The following is an 18,357-nucleotide window of genomic DNA, read 5'->3' as shown; positions in this document are numbered from 1 at the left end:
CTGATAGCCAAAGCTGTTGCCTCAACAGGGAGTGTATGTAGGGAGAAATACAAATTGCCCTCAAGTAATAGGGAGGATATTTCTTTTGGAGTACAACCCTTAAGTTGCAGCAGGAAAATGCAGGTGGAGAGTGTTAACTTACCTTCCCCAGCTGCTGTCTAGAGACTTCAGCTGATTTGTAGTCGCTTGTTTCTTAGAATCTATTCCCTGCATGGAAGGATTTCTGTTACAGTGGAAGCCAGACCCATTAAGAGAAACCTGTCACTGATTTTTCAAGTGGTTTATTTTATTTCATCTTGTGCTGAGTTAAATACAGGAGCCCTTGGTACAAGGGAAGGTAATTGTTTTAAAAAGCTGGTCTATAGGGAACTTAGTGGAGATGGCTTTTATTAAAAAGCACCTGCAACAATTCCATGATCTAATTCAAAGGCCACCATACTGAGCAAGGCACATGTAAAAGAGGAGGGTGTGGATTAAGCCTTGCACCTTCAAGTATGACCATGAACATGTCTTCCCTCTAATGCAACTTTCTGGCATCAAAGCAGTTAAGTATTTCAAAATGGCTACCTGCACCAGCAAGTCGTTCTGTGCTCCTGCTGAGAGTATTCTCTTGCATGCTGTGAGGGGCTTCCAGGCTGTGTGCCCGCAGGCAGGCCTGCCCACGTAAGCACTGCCTGGTTCTCCGATGTGTCCGAAACTAGATGAGACGTATGGCTGGATAGTGCCTTGCTGTACTCTCCTACTGTGTTGAAGAGGTGCTTACAGGAGTGGACAGCAGTACCCCGTGGACACGTCAGGAGCGTGCTTTGCAGCAGGCTGTGTGCAATGCTGGACTGAGTAACCCGCCCCTGCTGCCAAACCATGGGAACCAGGAAAAACAGGATTGCTGAAGTAGAGCTGGGGAGATGCCTGGCTGCCCTCGGGGGGTCAGGCAGGCTTCACGAGGGCTGTGCCACTGGTATAGCTGCTGAGTGAGGGCACAGAAAAGCCCACAGTGACTTACTGCACTCTGGCAACTCAGCAGCATAGTCAGTGCTAGCAAAGCATGTTACGGGGTACAAACTTGTGCAGAGCAATGCAATGCCTTCTGAAGGTCACAGTGGACTAGCTGGACAGGTAGAAAATCACTCCCTGGCTTCCTGATGAAGTTTCTTGGGGCAACAAGCTGTTCTTGCACATGAAGGTCAAGGAAGTAGCGAGGGCAGAGGTGAGATGGACTACTGTGGGTTTGGTTCCTCCTGTTCTAGAAGTAAGTTTAATAGTTGAACTAGTTCTCGTTTTAAAATTAAGTTTTGCTTGATGACAGAAGTTCCTTTGGCAGTCTTCTGTTGAGGTAATGGCAAGATAAGCTTTTTCTGCTCTGGTTTCTAAGTAATTGCTTTGTTTTCATTACAGTTTAGGAATCACAACAGTGCTGATCCCTTTACTTACCTGAAGTGTGACATGCATGAGCTCTCTAACTGGCTTGCTATGATCAAGGATGGGCATGTGCTCTTGGTAGCAGCTCTCCTAGGAGACAAACTGGAGCCTGGATATAGGAGTATTGTGGAGCTTGCCAGATGGCTCTTTCTCCCAGTTTGATGCATTGCCTTATGTTCCATTTCCAGCATGTTTCTTCTAGTGAGGTGACACCACCTGCTGCCAGCCTGCAAAGCTGCCTCTTCTGCTCCCTGGCCACTACAGCCACCTGCCAAGAGTCGGTGCTGGTAGTGCTGTAAAGCCCAGGCAGGGAAATTCAGGCAAGGCATCATGGACTTAGTTTTTTTAAAATGTATTCACACATCTTGGTGGCAAGGTTGCACACAGGGTGTAGTCTTAAATAGATGTGCTGAAGGCCTTCATGAAATCCTGACTGGATTTGGCAACTGGGAGATGAAAAAGCAAGTACTAGGTTTCTGCTCCTGCTCTAGTATTTTGTAGAAGGTCATAAGATCACCGGCAAATAGGAGATGACTCTGTCTCCAAACCCTCCTGCAGAGATGTAAACTAATGCCAACCCAGGGAGAAAGTGTGAAGGTGTAGAAGCCTCTGACTTTTTATTACAGCTGTGATAGTAAAAAAACCAAGACCAGCATGACTTCTCCCACCACAGTAGGAGGTATTTCCCTTCTGTGATAGCCTGTTAGATTTAGGGGGTTTCTAGAAGTTTCTAGAATGGACTGTTGAAAACAGCTCCTTTACAGCCTACATGCTTAACTGCCCAAGGTATTAATCAGATCAGCAGCAACTGAAATGAGAGGCATAAGATCAGAAACAGTCACTCATGCAATAAAAACAGGCAACAAAGCAGCTCCCAGAAAGGATTATTTCTGGAGAATTTCTGTGAGCAGAAATACCCAAGCTGAAGTGCAAGTGATGGTGCAGAAACTGCATCCAGGAGAAGACTGGTCTTGCAACTTGGCCCACATGAGACACAAAAAACCACCTGCATCATCAACTAACTGCTGAGAAGCTGCTCTGTTGAAGGGGCAGAATTGCAGTCTGTTTTTGCTTAATCTCCATATTCTTTGCTTTATGCTGGCCAGAGTAATATATTGCCATGTACTTGCCAATTTGTTGTCCCTTCTACCTTCAGTTTCAAAATTGCAGCCAAAATATCTTTAAGGATTGCCATCTCCTTTTGCTATGATAATAGATATTGGGACAATCCTCAAACTTGTCTTTAAATCATCTGTCTGCTTCCTCCAGGATTAGTGAAATCTGTGACTGGCACTTACTAGTGTGAAGGTGGTCTCAAACACGAAGACATATGCAAATGTTAGTGGAGTTATTGGAAAAGAATCCAGGGTTTAGGCAGTTAGCTGACAAAACACACCTAGAAAATTGGGATTGGATGGAGTTTTACCACTGCTCCAAAGTTACATCACATTTTCTTAATGCTGTACAGCTGCTGAAGGGCTGTTAGTACTTTCAAACATGCTTTTACCTTCCAGGCAGACAGACTCTTGGCATTTGGCAGAATCAGCCTCAGAATTTTTAAGCACAGTTTACCCAGACCGCAGCATGTGGCAAGATAACTATCAGCAAGTGCCTGAAGAAATGTGTTAAAATAAGCATCTGTTTATTCTGATGCTTAATGAGAAAGCCATTAGTGTGTTGCAATTTTACACTTAAACATTTAAGAGCTTTGTGAAGTAAATGACACAGTAAACAGGAGAAATGTAATAGTATTGTGTTCATTTAGAGTTTGCTTTCAGTTACCTCCTCTACAGGTTGTCAGCAGTGGGGCTGTGTAGACCTCAGAAGTGTGAGACTGTCAGAAAAAAAAAGCTGCACCAGAAGATAGTAACGCTTGTGGGGAACTTCTGTCCGGTAGTGGAAAGCTGTTTTTATAAAAATCACTCTGCTATTGTTAGCCTGTGTTCACCTGCTTCTTGGATTTTTGACCTAAGTGCTGATGTGTGGAGGTATAGATATTTGATTCTCATTTAAAAATCAACTGCTAACTTCTTGGTTTGGGGGGACATGGGTTCTGTAGAAGATGATTGTAATTATTTCAATGGATTTTGCAACTCAACAATGAAAAATGGTGCTCTAAAGAAATAAAATGGGTCAGACTCACCTACTGGAAGTTTTCTTTTTTCCCCTAATTTACTAAAGGACTGCTTTTTTTAGAAAGCTTGCTACAGTTAATTGCTTGTTAGAAATGTAATGTTGGTGGCCCCTGTTGGTTATGATTTGACTGGCAGTGGTTTAAACAGATCCTATCGAAATGAAGCAGTCCTTCAGTTGTAGTGGATGCCTTCAAGTTTAAATGAAGGCTTTGTTTCCTAAGTTCATGAAGATAACCAACTGTAATTTCTTTCTGAAGGAATTCAGGTCCAAGGATGTTTTAGATTACCTTGAAGAGATTCTCATATAAACTACAGTAATGAAAACTATTATGTGCAGAAGGGTTTGCCCTAGGTCACCTGATTTGAGATTCATTATTTTAGCAGAACCAACTTCCTAAAGAAAACCTGAGGTTATGATAGAGAGATCCTTTGGAGAATATATGTAGGCAACATAAAAGCTGTGTGTAGGTATAGATACACATATATGCAGAATTTCCAAATAAATCCTGGTGTGACAGTACAGCAGATGCATTAAATGCAATGATGCAAACTCCTGAAGGAGGAAGTGGACTTGGCAGATCCCAAAGGGTACTTTACCAGTCTCTGAAGTGGGTCTGCAGCATCTCTGCGTGCTCGATGTTCCTCAAGAGCGGAGTCACGCAGTCACGGATTACACCAGTCAGTGAGCCAAGACTAGAAAGCTGCACCATCCTGCACAGTTAACATCTAATGTGAACAGGAAAAAGGAGGGAGGTGTAGGACACAGCAAAGAATTGCCATAGGACACCTGTGAAAAGTTGTTTTGGAGTTATAGACCATGAGACCTCCCTGATCTTGCTGTTCCTTGAATGCTTCAGGTTAGCACCACTTGAGAGAAGGCAGGTAGTGAGTTAGCTGTAACCATGGCAGCCAGCGATAGCACTTGACTTCTTCTGAAGGGGAGGTTTATCCAGTGAAGGTTTTGTCATTACAGGCATATTTTGGACAGAGCATGTTTTGAGCAGTATGTTCCATGAGCTGTGGTGGTGCCCAGCACAAATGGAGTCATCTAGCCAGAGGTGCGGTTGGTATCTGGTCTATATGCTCTATATATGTAGACAGTGTTGTGTTAGAACTGTGCCATAATCCAGGCTGTCTTTGAGAGAACAGGGAAAACATGATCTGCTGCAGGATTTAAGACCAGGCATCCTGTCTTTTCTCAGTGAAGGTGGAGAAGAGACTTACTCAGTTCTGTGGGGGCATATTGGTTCTGAATTCAGGAAGACTCAGGTAGAGCAAACAGTAGTCTAGAGCGATTGTTTCAATTTGCAGTCTGATTAAAGGCTTCCTTAAACAAATTGATGTGGTGTGGTCCATCTTCATGAGTAATGTTAGAAATTTTAAGGATTTAGAATCATAGACTCACAGAATGCTGTGGATTGGAAGGCACCTTTACAGGTTATCTAGTCCAACCCCCCTGCAAGAGCAGGGACATCTTCCACTAGATCAGGTTGGTCAGAGCCCCATCCAACCTGACCTTGAATGTTTCCAGGGATGGGGCCTGCACTACTGCTCTGGGCAAGCTGTGCTAGTGCCTCACTACCCTCATTGTTAAAGATTTATTTCTTTAATCCTGTCTAAATCTGCCCTCCCTTAGTTTAAAACCATTGTTCCTTGTCCTGTCGCAACAGGCCTTGCTAAAAAGTCTGTCCCTGTCTTTCTTCTAGGTCCCCTTTAAGTACTGGAAGGCTGCTATAAGGTCTCTTCTCCAGGCTGAACAAGCCCAACTCTCTCAGCCTGTCCTTGTAGGAGAGGTGCTCCAGCCCTCACATCATTTTCGTGGCCCTCCTCTGGACCTACTCCAACAGCTCCACTAGTCAACTAGACTTAGTATTAAGGGGTTTGTAATCCTCAAAAGCTAAGACAGTGATGACAGAACCGTGTTACTGCCTTTATCAGTTCATCTCTACATTCAACAAGATGGTTTGCAGAAATAATCATCTCAATAAACATCTCACAAAACAGTCTCAATCAAATTGCACACTTCATTTCAGTTGAGGTTTGCTCCTAAAGCACTGAACTGCGGTGACTGTATTCTCATCCATAACCCACTTCTCGTCAGTGTTGTAGAGGATCTTTCAAAGTGAAAATAAGCAAGAGCAACATGGTTGCTGCATTGTACCTTCTGTTCCCCCACTCCAAAGTTAGATCTTGTCTGTCACACATCAGCCTCCAAATGCTCTCTCTTCCGAAGGCTAGCAGAAGAATCCCCTATATGGGTATTTCCATAGCTGTGCATTGTTACTGCTTCTTTAGTGGTTGAATTTCAAGCTTTGCATTTTTTTTCATCCTGGTATGAATCACTATAAAATGCAGAATTCATCTTCATTTTGGGGTTCAATGAGATCTGAACTATTGTGAAGAACAAGATTAAAGGATTTATATTTTTTGGTATCATGAGGAGAATTTTCCCCTTCCATGACTATGAACATAGTGTAAATATTGGTATTACAAAAGATACATTTTTACATATGAGGCAAATGTTTGAATTAATTCCAGTAGAACAACTAGGAACTGTGGGTTTGGTACTAAAACATCACTTGTTTAGGAAAGAGAATGGCTACCAATGCCCCACCCCACTCATTTCTGTGGGAAAGCCTTCAGGGTCCCTCTTGCCTCTCCAGATATGGACTTCAGCAAAGTCCTCCTGCCAACAAAGGGAAGCTGATGGCAGCATCTTGTGGGAACTGGCAACACTATTGAAGAAGCGGCCTCACAAGTAGATGTTGAGAAGGTCCTAAGATACGTCACACTGACGGTCCATGTTAGCTCCAAGTCCACAAATCCAAACTTGAATTTTCATATGTGAATAGCATCACTGCATTGTTTTGCTAAGGGAAGGTGCAGTGTAACGACAGCTTTCCTTTCAGGCATTTAAAAATGTTAATTTGCGCTACTCGGCTTTTAGACTTGCAAAAGTATGTGAGTCTTAATAGGTAGTGGAACCTGTGGAGTAAAAGTACTGCGGCATTTATTTTCAGAAAGCAATAATGTGAGCTTATAGTTTATTTTTTCTAGCGTTTATTTTACTATCTTCTAGCAATAAGAAAAAAAAAATCCTCTGGTTCTATACTCTTGCTATATTTTGAAGCTGCACAAATGTAAAATTTTATCACATAAGGCCTGTTTCCAAAGATAAGTCTTTGTATCTCATGGCAAAAGTTCTTCCTGCTCAGGCACTGTTTCATTGAACTGTACTTGTGCACCTTCCTTTGCGAGATGTTCATACCCTTTTAGACTTTCACCTGTTCTGCCATGCAGTGTGGATAACGGAAGTGCTTAAAATGACTAAAATAGCCACTAAAAAAAGAGGTGGGTTTTTTTACAGGTACAAGCAGTACCTTTAGCCAGCATTTCGCACACACGCACAAACACGAAGCAGATTAATGAGCGTGGAAGGCTGGGTACAAGCATATAAGGCTGTATGTCCCCAGTTCCCCTGACTTCAAATTTCTGCCTGGCTATAGGAAAGGCTTTTTTATTTTTGTGGAAACTGAGGCAAAAATGAATTAGCAAAACAACCTCAATGAACAAAGCAAAGTTAATAATTTCCCAAACCACTTTACCCACCCTTGGGCCTTTCTGACTGAAGTATGATCACACAGTGGTTCTTATAATGCGCTTTTGTAAGAAGATATTTGTATTATCACATGCATCAGCAGGGGTGGTACCAAACTATCCCCCTGGGGGCAAGGAGGTATTTGGTTTTTACAGGCTTTGGATTTTTTTTTAATCCTCATCATGTTCTGAATACGGGAAAATGGCATTCACTTCTCTTTTTTGTCTCGGACTACTATTTTCTGGTTTAGACTGAAGGAAAACTCTTGTGGTTTGGTCCTGACAGAGAGGGAAAAGATCACTGTAGAAGGTTGGTGCTGTGAAAACTGAAATACACCTTCAGGTTTTTCCCTGGAACAGGCTGCCCAGGGAAGTGGTGGAGTCACCACCCCTGGAGGTGTTTAAGAGACGTGTAGATGTGGTGCTTCGGGACACGGTTTAGCGGTGGACTTGGCAGTGCGCTAGGTTAACGGTTGGACTCGATGACCTTAAGGGTCCTTTCCAACCCATATGATTCTATGATTCTTGAGTCTGATTTAGCCTAAATGAAGACTCTGCGTGTAGCTGGCATACAAAACTTCAAAAAACTAAAAGAGATCAATTGATGGTAATGGAGAATAGTTTCATCCTAGCTGTAACTTAACTCATCTCCCCATAGGTCAGTGATCTGCAGGGGAGGGTGAATGCTTACCTGAAAGCAAGCACAATTGGGCACGGGGGATAAAAAGGAAAAGCGATTTGATATAGCAGTGGTTAGTGAACACAGTTTGGGGCCATGTGCATCTAACACTGAATATCAAGGCTATAAGAAAAAAGTTTCTACACCACTGGAGTCAAGTTCAAACACTTCTTATTTAGAGAGGGAAGTAGAGTGACTTGCCTTGCTAGGCAAAAATCATACGGGTGATTATCAATGGGAAGATTTGTGGCACAAGAGTGTGAGCCAATACAGGTAGCACCAGGATCAACTACAGAAGTAAGTGTGACATTTTCTTTTGGCTGTAGCTGAGTTTTGGGCAGCCTGCAAAGCTTGTCACAGGCTGGATGTTTTAAAGTAACAGTGAGCAGCTATAGGTCCAGACAGCCTCAGTGGGAACCGCAGCTGCTCTTTGCTCTCGGAGCACCCAATCCTGCCAGTATCCATTTGTGCCTGACTGGGGCCCCAGGGAGAAGGGCTGGCGGAGGGGTGGCATGTGTAGAAAGGTGCATCTGCATGTCCTGCCCATGCTGCGAATGCCCCTGCAGCACCCCGGTCCCCGGCAGGGCTGTGGGGACGCTGGCACCCTGGGTCTGTTGGAGCGTGGGGCACCGAGCCGTTTGCTCTTTCTGAAAGGTCTGTCCTTCTGGCTGCTTTTCTGGAGGGTCAAATGCCGCTGTTAATGCTGGGTATAGGTACAAATAGATTATAGATTTAAAGACAAGAAAAGCCAGCATTAATTTGGAGTCAGCGCCGAAGGTGCTTGAAAGCTAAAGCTGCAAGTTTCCGTGCCTGTATTGGGCATGTCACAAGCACGGCTTGGCAGAGTGTCATGCTATAATATTACTGCATAAGCACCTCTTCTGCTCGCTTCTGTTTAACAAGCTAACACACTCCTTTTAGGAACATGCTGATACGTGCTCATGAGGAAGCTGATACATGTAAGTTACTGCCTGAGGTCAAAAATACTATCCAGAGTAATTACCGCAACAAAAGGTATCAGTAAGAAATACACACTTAGAAATAATAATTGTGATGCCAAGATGTCATTATTTTAAATATTCTCTGTCTTTCCCTCCAGAGTTCTCCTAGGTATGTAGGCCAACCAAGAACACTGCAATGATTGTGTTTAATAGTAGTGTAAGGATAACTGGAAGTCACTGTTCCCTCCTACGTTATTCAGTATAGCAACATACTGAAATTGAGGTTGTAACATATATATTCACAGAATAATTTTTATATCGCATTAAGCAGCTTTGACACTGATGCTAATTCTTCATTAAAAGAAGCATGACAAGTAGGCTGGTTTAATATGCATTTAGCACTGAAAGATTTCTAGCACATGCAGTGAGACTTTTATTACTGTTTGACAGCTTTGGATATCTAAATGCTCTGCTTAGTCACAGAGGAGGTGCAGACAGCAGCACAGCTTTTCCCTCCTTTGTCTAAACTGTGGTCCTGATGCAGAGACCATTTCTTTGTGTAAAGGCGCAGACATTTAATCTTCATGCCTGTTTTATTTGGGGTCTCTCTCTGCAGACATTGCAGAGGAGTGGAGCGGACAGGAGCACAGAAATGGGAGAACGCCTATTTGCTGGGCTGTTAAACTGAGCAACTAAGTCAATGTTCCTGGCAGACGTTGCAAAGGTGGCAAAGACTTTGGAGGAGGGGGGCTGTTGCTATCTAATAAGTGACAACGTGACCTCAATCAACAAAACTTAACATCAGAAAGATGAAGGGGCAACAAAACTTATTTTAATAACAGGAAAACCCAACCAAGAAAGGGCGAATTTGCACAGTTCGGGGGAAAAGGAGATAAGAGCGCCCAGAAACTATGACTTGTGGCACAAAGGGCCGGTTTTCCCTGTCTGTTACTTCACCCAGGGCCGAGCCTTTAAAAGAAGCAGGGCAGTTTCTCCGGCGCGGTGCTTGCTTGTGAGATTCCCCGAGGATTTCAGGAAGGTGCGGTCTCCGCTGCGGGTCGGCAGCGAAGGCAGTTGGGCAGGCGGATGTTAGAGGGGGTGCCCAGTCAGTCTGTCTGTCTGTCCGTCTGTCTGGGAGCTGCAGCCCCAGCAAACAAGCAGCCCCTCTGTCCCTCCTGCCCTGGGCCACCTGTGTCTTCTGTTCCTGCAGCCCTTCCTGGCACAGCTCAGGTGTTTGCACAAGGGACCTGAGAAGTAACCCGGCACGTGTAGGCAGAAGGAAGGGAGCAAGACGCAAGCGCTGGCAAGGTGACGAACCCGTGTCCTTCAGCAGCAAAGCAAGGCCCGTGGAAACGGCACCGCTCTCTTGTCCACGCGCGCACCAGTTTGCTTGGGAGAGGGACTGCCTAGCTGCGGTGTGCGCAGTGCTTCGCATGACTGAGTCACGCTGCCAGCCAGCAGCAGCTAAGTCCTGCTGTACTACACGTACTAAAATAAAGGCCTGGAACATGTCAGTCAAGGAGCTCTCAGTTACAGGCACCGTATTTTCAAAGCTTGGAGGAGCTGTCGCAGATCTGGCTGCCAAGTTACATCGTGCCCTGACAGACGATGCTTTTCAGCTCTTCAGCACACTGGGAGGGGGAAGACACACAGGGATTAATGGGCTAGAATGAGGATACTGAACACAACTTTGATGCTCATAAAAATAGCAGATATTTACCTGACAAGTGTCTCGGATGAACCCGTGACACAAAGCAGGAGGTGGACTTGGTACCACAGTTACTTTTCATTCACTTGCAATTAATCATTGGCCTGCAAGAAAGAAGGGGTTTCCTTCCTCCTCCTCTCACCCATCTCTCTGTCCCATACACTGGGAAAGGACTGCTGGTCTTCTCACTGGGGCTTTGCTGTAAAGCAGTGTTAGTGAACAATCAGGAGGAAAACCAGACACTTACTGACAGCTATACTTGGGGGAAAAAAGACAGAGAAATCCATATGTATCATCTTATTTCATTTTCTCTTGCTGGCATTCAGACAATTGAAACAGAAAACCAGAGAGATGCCCAGGGGTGGGGAAGCAAATCCCAGACAGGGCATGAGCTCAGCCTGTCAGGAATGTTGACTTGGTTGCTTAATTTAACAACCCAGCAAATATGCGTTCTCCCATTTCTGTGCTCCTGTTACTCTGCTCCTCTGCGTGGGTTTGATCCAGGGGAACTGGAAGAAGCAATGAAAGACACTCCTGGAAAGCACGTTCCCAGGAGTTTTTCCCACCGCGGCTGCCCTGCTGGGGCACTGTACTGCCATCGGCAGAGTACCTGCCCGTTTCTAGCTTTGGCGCACAGCCGCTTCATTCAAACTACCCTTTGCTGGTCCCGCAGAAGTGCAGCAGGGGCAGGTAGAAAGCAGAGCAAACGGCGAGAACTTGAACTTGGCCTTCAGGCAAGCGTAACTTTGGCCCCAACGATACCTTGGTCTGTGTGCCAAATGAGGACGTCAGCATTGCTTCTTTTTCTTGTCCCCTCTGCTCTGCAGGACAATGAAACGTGATGCAGAAGTACTTGAGATCATTCCTGCTTCGGCTCCAAATGCTTCCCAGGGCTGTGAAGCTGAGAGAGCAAGTTTTCAGACATACTCGAATGGCAAAGAGAAGTCTCAAGGAGATCAAAGCATGTCTACCACAAACCCAGTTAGCCCAGGTCCGCTAGTACTAACCATGCAGCGTTTGAGTTCCTTCAGCCAGCCAGGTATCCCCTCCCCAGCCCTCTGTTCCTTGTCTTGCCCCAGCACTGGTGTCGGTGCAGCTGTGTGGTGACGCCCCTGGGGAAACAGAGTGTGCACAGAGCTAGATCAGCTAAGGGGAGCGAGCTGGGTCCTTTGTAAGACAAGTCAGCTCCCTGATCCAGTTCTCTACGAGGACACGCAAATGCTTTTGTTGCTCGTGCTGGGTTCGAACGAGTGAGGAGGCAGGGAGAAAGAGAAAGCAGGCTTGGCTGTCTCGGCGAGTGCTGGCTTAACAGCCTTTGCTGCACAGCAGCTGAAGATTCCTTGCTCACAAACCGGTACCAGTGTGTTCCCAACCTCACGGTGGAGAATCACTCAGTGAGGCTGTGGGGAAAGGGCAGCGAGAGAAAGGCAGCCCAGCTTGGGGTGCTTGACCCTCCCTTTCTTCACCTGCTTTCCAGCTTGAAGGCGTGGCCATGGGTACCTCAGAGACGCTCACAGCTGATCAGCTGCACCATTTACAAAAGTATTTGGCAGTAAAGGGGCAGCTCATAAAGTCCAGGAGCCCGATAAGTGAGCTCCCCAGGCATCCCTACCGACCCCTGCTGCAGGATGTCTTTGGGCTGCTCGTGAATTACACAACAGCGAGTTTCTGCTCCTGCCAGCCAAGCTCTTGCATCTGACTGCATATAAGGGGAAAGTGTTTTATCAGGAGGACAACCAGTCACTGGAGCGGGATGCCTGGGGAGGTTGTGGCATCCCCATCCTTGGAGGTTTTCAAAACCCAACTGGATATGTTCCTGAGCAGCCCAGTCTGATCCCATAGCTGACCCTGCTCTGAGCAGGAGGTTGGACTAGAGACTTCCCACTGTCTCTTCCGACCTGAATTATCCGATGATCCTGTGGCAATTCAGGCTTCTTACGGTACCTGAGACCTGTTTGTTACGTGGTCTGCAGAAAATCTTCTTTGGGCAGCAGGCAGTCCCTGAATGACCATGCATCAGCATCAGAGATCCCCAAAGCTGCCATGTGCCCCAGATGTCCCTGATCTCCAGCGTTTGCCTTGGCACTGAAACCCTGCCGGGGCCTGTCCCTGCTACGCAGCTCCATGGGGCTGCGAGAGATGGGCGTCAGACACGGTGCACAGCTGCTGGGCCCTGGCAGCTCCTTCCCAGCCCGCGGTTTCTGATGCTCAGGGAGCTGTCCTCAGCCTCTGAGACTGTGCTAGCTTTCTGCTAGCTTTTTTTTCTTTCCCTGGTGGTTTCCTACAGACCCTTGTTTTGTGAACTTTCCACAGTGGAAGCCTGTCCACTGAGATCCATGAGAGAGAGAGGAAATTGAGAGAAAAATTTAGAGCTGTTCCTCTGCTTTGAGCCGTCACACAACATTGCAGATGAGTTAGATGGCGGCTTGTGGTAAATGGCTGACAGGGAAAGCTTCAGGCTTGACAGTAGCAGAGTCAGAGATTTTAGGGACCTGCTGTCTCAGAGGATGGTCAGAGAAACAGAGGTTTCCTGTGACTGGTGCCACCTTGGCAAGACAATAAAATCACCCTGGTTTCAAGTCACCGTGTCAAATTTCATAATCCACCTTTTTTCACATCAACAGCAGCTTCTTGTCAACAAGCTCATAATGTCCCTAAGCACCACATCCATCAGCCCAAGCTTCTCCACAGCCGCAGCTGTCTGCAAAAGGGCAGATTTTAACTTTGTATTGCCCAGTGGTGAGCGGTGAGGAGGCTGATGTGTCAGCCCATGCCAAGGCACAGCCCTCATTAGCCTGACTGGGCCCGGGATGGGCAGGGATGTGGCAGGTCCTTGCTACCATGGCCCTGTTTCCAGCTGGGGTCTGGGGCTCAGCCAGGGAGACACATCCAGATCTCTCAGCTACACAGAATACCAAAAGCCTTGTATGCACAGCTGGACATTAAAGCAGTTGCACCCTGCAGGATTAACTGGCTGCCCCGCTAATCACATACCTGAGTTTCCTCTCTTTTTTGAAGAGCCAGAATTGTGATATGGTCTCTCCTGTTTCTGATTTCTCTCCAGACTGTGGCGATGCAAATACATCCCCCCCAGCAGAGGCCACGCTGACTTCATTTCTGCTGTGCTGGATGAGATGCTGTCTGTCAGACCCACGTGTGCTCAGGCAGCTGGCGAGTGGCTGGTGACCATCCTGGGGAAATGCAGGGGGGACAATTATTCACAGAGGTAAAATAGACACTTTTTCCCTTTGGCTCTGAGCTTCCCATCTCAGCTGTGGCAGTGCACCGGGGGCAGTTGGTATGGGCTAAAGAAGCACACGTGGTGTGGACGGCCAAGGGCTTTGTCCAATCCGTGTGCAGGCAGCCACATTCCGGACTTCTTCTCAGTCTGGTGACACTAACACTCCCAGGCTAAACCCGGCTTGTTCCCATGACCGAGGCAGTTACAGCTGAGACACCCAAACTTCCCAGTTGCTCCCCATTTCCCAGATGGGCTCTCAGCCCTCCTTGCCCCTGGGCCCTAAGGGTGACAGCACCGTCTGCTGCAAGAAGAAGGTGGAGGAGCTGCAGTGAGTTGTTGGCACCCTGAGTCCTTCCCAAGGAGGAATATGATGTTGACACTGGGGTGTCAACTGAGTTGACTTCTCACTCCTGGCACTGCTGAGGTTTTTTACACATTTTTCTAACACAATCCCCTTATTTGCTCTTTCTTTGTTGGTCCCTAGTTCCACGAACTTCCCGAGTTTTACTCTGTATTTGGTGCGTGTTACCACATAGTATACCTGCTCTTGGGTCTCCTTGTCTTCCCTGAGCCTGGCTGTTCCCAGTGATCCTGTGTCCCCCAGGCTGCATGGCCATCGCCCACAGTGAAGAGAGAGACCAGCCGGTGCCTGTGTCACTGTCTGGGGGCCAGCCCCATCAGGAGAAGCTGAGTGCTCCCATGGGACAGCGACCCCATCGTTTGGCTGTCCCAATCTCAGACAGTTTCGAGCTTCGAAGGCTCAGGGGAGGGTCCTCTCCTGTGAGGAAGGGGGTGGGCGTGGGGGAAAAGAGGAGGCTGGAGGAAAGAGAAGTGTCCCCAGAGAGCTGGGTTCTTCTGGAAGGGAGGGCAAGTATCTCGTGCAGGGGATCAGACTGATGCAGCTGAGTCAGTGGGAAAGGTAGGTGTGCTCTCGGTGTGCACAAGGGATTCACTGCAAACTGCTGGGGGGGACGGTTAGGGCTGCATCTTGACAAAGCGTCAGGGGAACTGACATTGCTCATTGTCTGGATGGTCATGTCTGGGCTCTGTAGGGGGATGGGGAAAGAATGAACAGAACAGCTTTTTTTGTTTTGTTCAATCAGGTGCCAGAAATCCTCAGCATTATTTACGTCCAGATGCTGATCATGCAGCATGACACCCTCTGACACTTCCTCATCGAGGTATCTGTGTTCATCCTCTCTCACCCTGTGTCCACCATCAATAGCCTCCTGCAGACGCGGCTGCCCCTGGACAGGTAAGTGTCCTGCCCCAGCCCCTGCAGGCAGGCAGGGACTGGCCACCTGATGGCTGAGGAGGAGTTGGCAAAGATGCTGGCAAAGACCTTCTCTGAGCAGGGAAAGTCTGAGCGTGGCCAGATCCAGCGCCAGAGCCCAGCGCCCGAGAGCCCCTTTGGGGCAGAGAGAGCGCTTGGCTGTGCCGAGAGCATCGCAGGTACCCGAGCCCTCAGGGTGACGGGTGAACTTCTGCTCCCTTGCAGTGACCCGGTGGAGCTGTGCAGGATTCTGGGGCGGAAACGCTTCATCCTAAAGGTTTTAATGGAAAACTTAAAGAACTCAGGCAAGGACAGACCTGGGACCAACTCAGCTGATCTGAGGCCGCTCTACAGCTGCTCGGTTCGTTTTTGGCATACGCATTTCTGCAGCTCCTTGTATGCCGTTCTGACGAACTCTTCATCCTGAGGGAGTCTTGGGCATGTTGTGAATGCCCATGAAGTCCCCAGGGTGCTGTGTTGGCCCTGCACAGTGCTGGCGGTGGGGAAGCCGAGGCAGTTTGCAGCTCCCGGCCTGCGGAGCTGTTGCAGAAGGCCGAATGGCAGGCAGCAAAAGCCCCACAGGCAGGCGTGGGCTGGTGGGAAAAGGCCTTGGTTTCACCGGCAGTTTCTGTTGAATGTCTCTGCAGATCACCCATGCCACTTTGGAGGTGGTGTCCATGCGGCGGAGCCTGGAGGCTGTCACTCTTCAAGTGGCCCCCGTCCTCCTGCAGCCCGTCAGTGCCACCCTAGGAGGGAGATGCCTTTATCCCCACTCAGCCCCAGGGAAGGCTGTTCCTCCAGGGACACACGAGTGACGGACATCCCTGCGGGTGGAGCAAACAGGACAGGCACCTGGGCTGGGCTTCACTGCCCAGGACCAGCTAACGTTTGCTCGTGGCACTGAGGCAGCACTTCAGCCTCCTCATCTCCTGGAGGGACAGATTGCTCTGGGTGGTTTTACTTCCATTTTTTTTCGTGGAGAAACTTTGATCCTCTGGGAGGAAGGCATTGCCCAGCTCATAACTGTTGCCTGCTGGGCCCTTGCCTGCCATGTCTCCTCACTGCCAGGTGCCCTGCTTTCCCCTCCCTCCCGGTGCCCGCTGCAGAAGGCGCCTTGCAGGTGGCCCTGCCACACTGCCCTCAGCGGGGAGGCAGCCGTGGGCTGCCTGTGAGACTGGGGTAACTGGTGCAGGCCGGGGTGCTGGGAAGGGGGCATTTCCATGGGGCCAAAACCTGACTTGTTTGTTTGGTCTGTGCCTGGCCAGGGAGATTTGTTTTTTCCTCTAGCCTTTGTTTATTTTGGTTTGGGTTCGTCTGTTTGGTTGTATTTCTTGTTTTGTTAGTATTAGCTTGATGATTGCTTTCGTTTCTGTTGCAGTTTCTACAGTGCAGGTCTCTAGGGGATCCCCATTTCAGGACTTCAGGGGCTGAGGACCATCCCTGTGTCCTCATACGTGCTGTGCTCAAGCTCCCTCAGCCCCGGGCTGCGATGGAGAGACCTTGCCCGGGTAACTCGTGGCCTCACAAGGTGTGAGTGCCAGTCTTGCTCACGCGTGGGCCAGGTGCAGGACACCTGCAGCAGTGGTCTGACCACTCTGCGGTGGTTCCTGCCCTGGCAGCCTCTGCTCAGCCCCGGGGGACACCTCCTGGTGTGGCTTTCACCTAGGCTGGTGCCCTGCCGACGCTCCGTTCCCTGGGGAGGAGACAAGACCGATGATGCCTCTCACTGCTCTTATCCCAGTGCTGCCGGGAAGAGCCCGTAGCTCCGCAGCCCTTGAGCTGCTGGTGCTGAGGCTGGGTTTGCCGGAGTGGCCAGTGAGCGTGGGGATTGAAAACGGGTGGGAAGGGCAGTTTTCTCGTAGCTCTGCAGACATCAGGGCTGGGACGTGTCATTTCAGAGGGGCCTGGCTTCTCCCTGGGTGAGATGAAGCACAAGTGAGTGAACATCCCCCGAGCAGCCGGGCTTTCTCGGCTCTGCCCGAGATGCATCTTCCTCTGCATAGTTAACTAAGGCGTTACTGCGCTTGGGTTTGTCCCCCGGGGGTTCCACCGAGGCACTGGAGCTGGTGCTGTGCACATGCCTTGGTGGGCGGCGGCTGTGCCTGGCGAGGCCTCCTCGGGGGCTGCGCCTGCCGCAGCGGGCGGGGGCGGCACGGCGGCGGGGCCGGTACCGGGGCGGGGCGGAGCGGGGCCGGTTCTGGGGCGGGGCGGAGCGGGGCGGGGCCGGTTCCGGGGCGGGGCCGGTTCCGGGGCGGGGCGGGGCCGGTTCCGGGGCGGGGCGGGGCGCCTGCGCGGGGCCACAAGAGCGGCAGCGGCGGCCGCGGCCGCCCGTGTGTCTGTGCTGTGCTCCGCTCCGCTCCGCTCCGTTCCGCGCCGGGCCGCGCTGGGAGGCAGCCGGAGCAGGTGAGGGGCTGCGGGGCCGGGCGCGTTACCGGGACGGGGCCGTGGGAATCCTCGTCCCACGGCCGAGCCTCCGCGGGCGGGGCCGGGCTCTGCCCTCCCCGGGCCGAGCGCTGCCCCGGGGCGGCCGGGGAGTTCCGGGGCTGGGGGGGAGCAGGGGCAGCCCCATCCCACCCCCGGCTGCTCGCCGCTGGGGCCGGGCGGCCTCTGCCGCTCCCGGCGGGGGTCGGGCAGCGGCGGCACCAGGGGTTCCTGCGGCGCCGGGCGGTTCCCGGTGCCCGCAGGGGCGGGAAGGGCCCCGGCTGCTGCCGCGGGGGCCCCCCGGGATGAGGTTGGGCGCGATGTTCCCCTGGAAGGGGGGCGGCCTTCCCTGCCCGGCGGGGCTGTGCTCGGGGGGTGCCCGGGCAAGGCTCCCGGGGGGTTGGCGTGCGGGCCGGTGGTGCTGGTGAAATAAAGCTGAATAAAGCGATTCTCTACAGGTGCTGGTGCTGCCCCCCGGAGACACGGGGTGCACCCTCCCTGCAGGGGGGTGCCTCCAGCCCAGTTCACAAGCACTCCCTGAAACTGTCGGGGGCTCCGGGGCTGGGGGTGGGCTCCACTCCCCTGTCACTGTCACATCACATGTGGGACCAGAAAACAGAATTTCAGTGCTGGGCTTCAACCCCTAGAAGGGAGACTAAATGTGTGCTCTGTTGGGGGGCTGTGGAAACCTGCGGAGGGAGTTGGGTTTGAAGCACAGAAAGGGAATAAGTCATGCATTTTCAGCAGTTAGTCTCCATTTTCAAGTCCTGTGGTTTTGGGACAAAAACGGGGACTAAGTCTTGTGTTTTCATCTTCTGAAAAACAGAGACTATGTACTGTGTTTTTGGGCCTCAAAAACAAGCGGTGGGGCTGGGTTTTGGTCTCAAAAGCAGAGGCAGAGCTGTATGTCCCTGAAACTCCCAGAAAGACTAAAGTCTTGCAT

At 49.9% G+C, this 18,357-nt stretch overlaps 1 long non-coding RNA gene across 1 annotated transcript in view; it reads left to right on the top strand.

The window, feature by feature from the left end:
* LOC140651653 (uncharacterized) overlaps positions 1-17,150 on the top strand; it is a 67,394-nt gene extending 50,244 nt beyond the window's left edge. Inside the window, exons 3-6 of the long non-coding RNA XR_012042467.1 lie at positions 13,544-13,705; positions 14,824-14,975; positions 15,219-15,354; positions 15,641-17,150. This is a non-coding gene — a long non-coding RNA (uncharacterized lncRNA). The remainder of the gene's footprint in view (positions 1-13,543; positions 13,706-14,823; positions 14,976-15,218; positions 15,355-15,640) is intronic.
* Positions 17,151-18,357: the final 1,207 nt, after the last annotated feature.

Source organism: Ciconia boyciana, chromosome 5, assembly GCF_034638445.1.
Source record: "Ciconia boyciana chromosome 5, ASM3463844v1, whole genome shotgun sequence".
Lineage (NCBI taxonomy): Eukaryota > Metazoa > Chordata > Aves > Ciconiiformes > Ciconiidae > Ciconia > Ciconia boyciana.
Note: the sequence above shows the minus strand (reverse complement) of the source record. Positions and strands in the feature narration are given on the sequence as shown.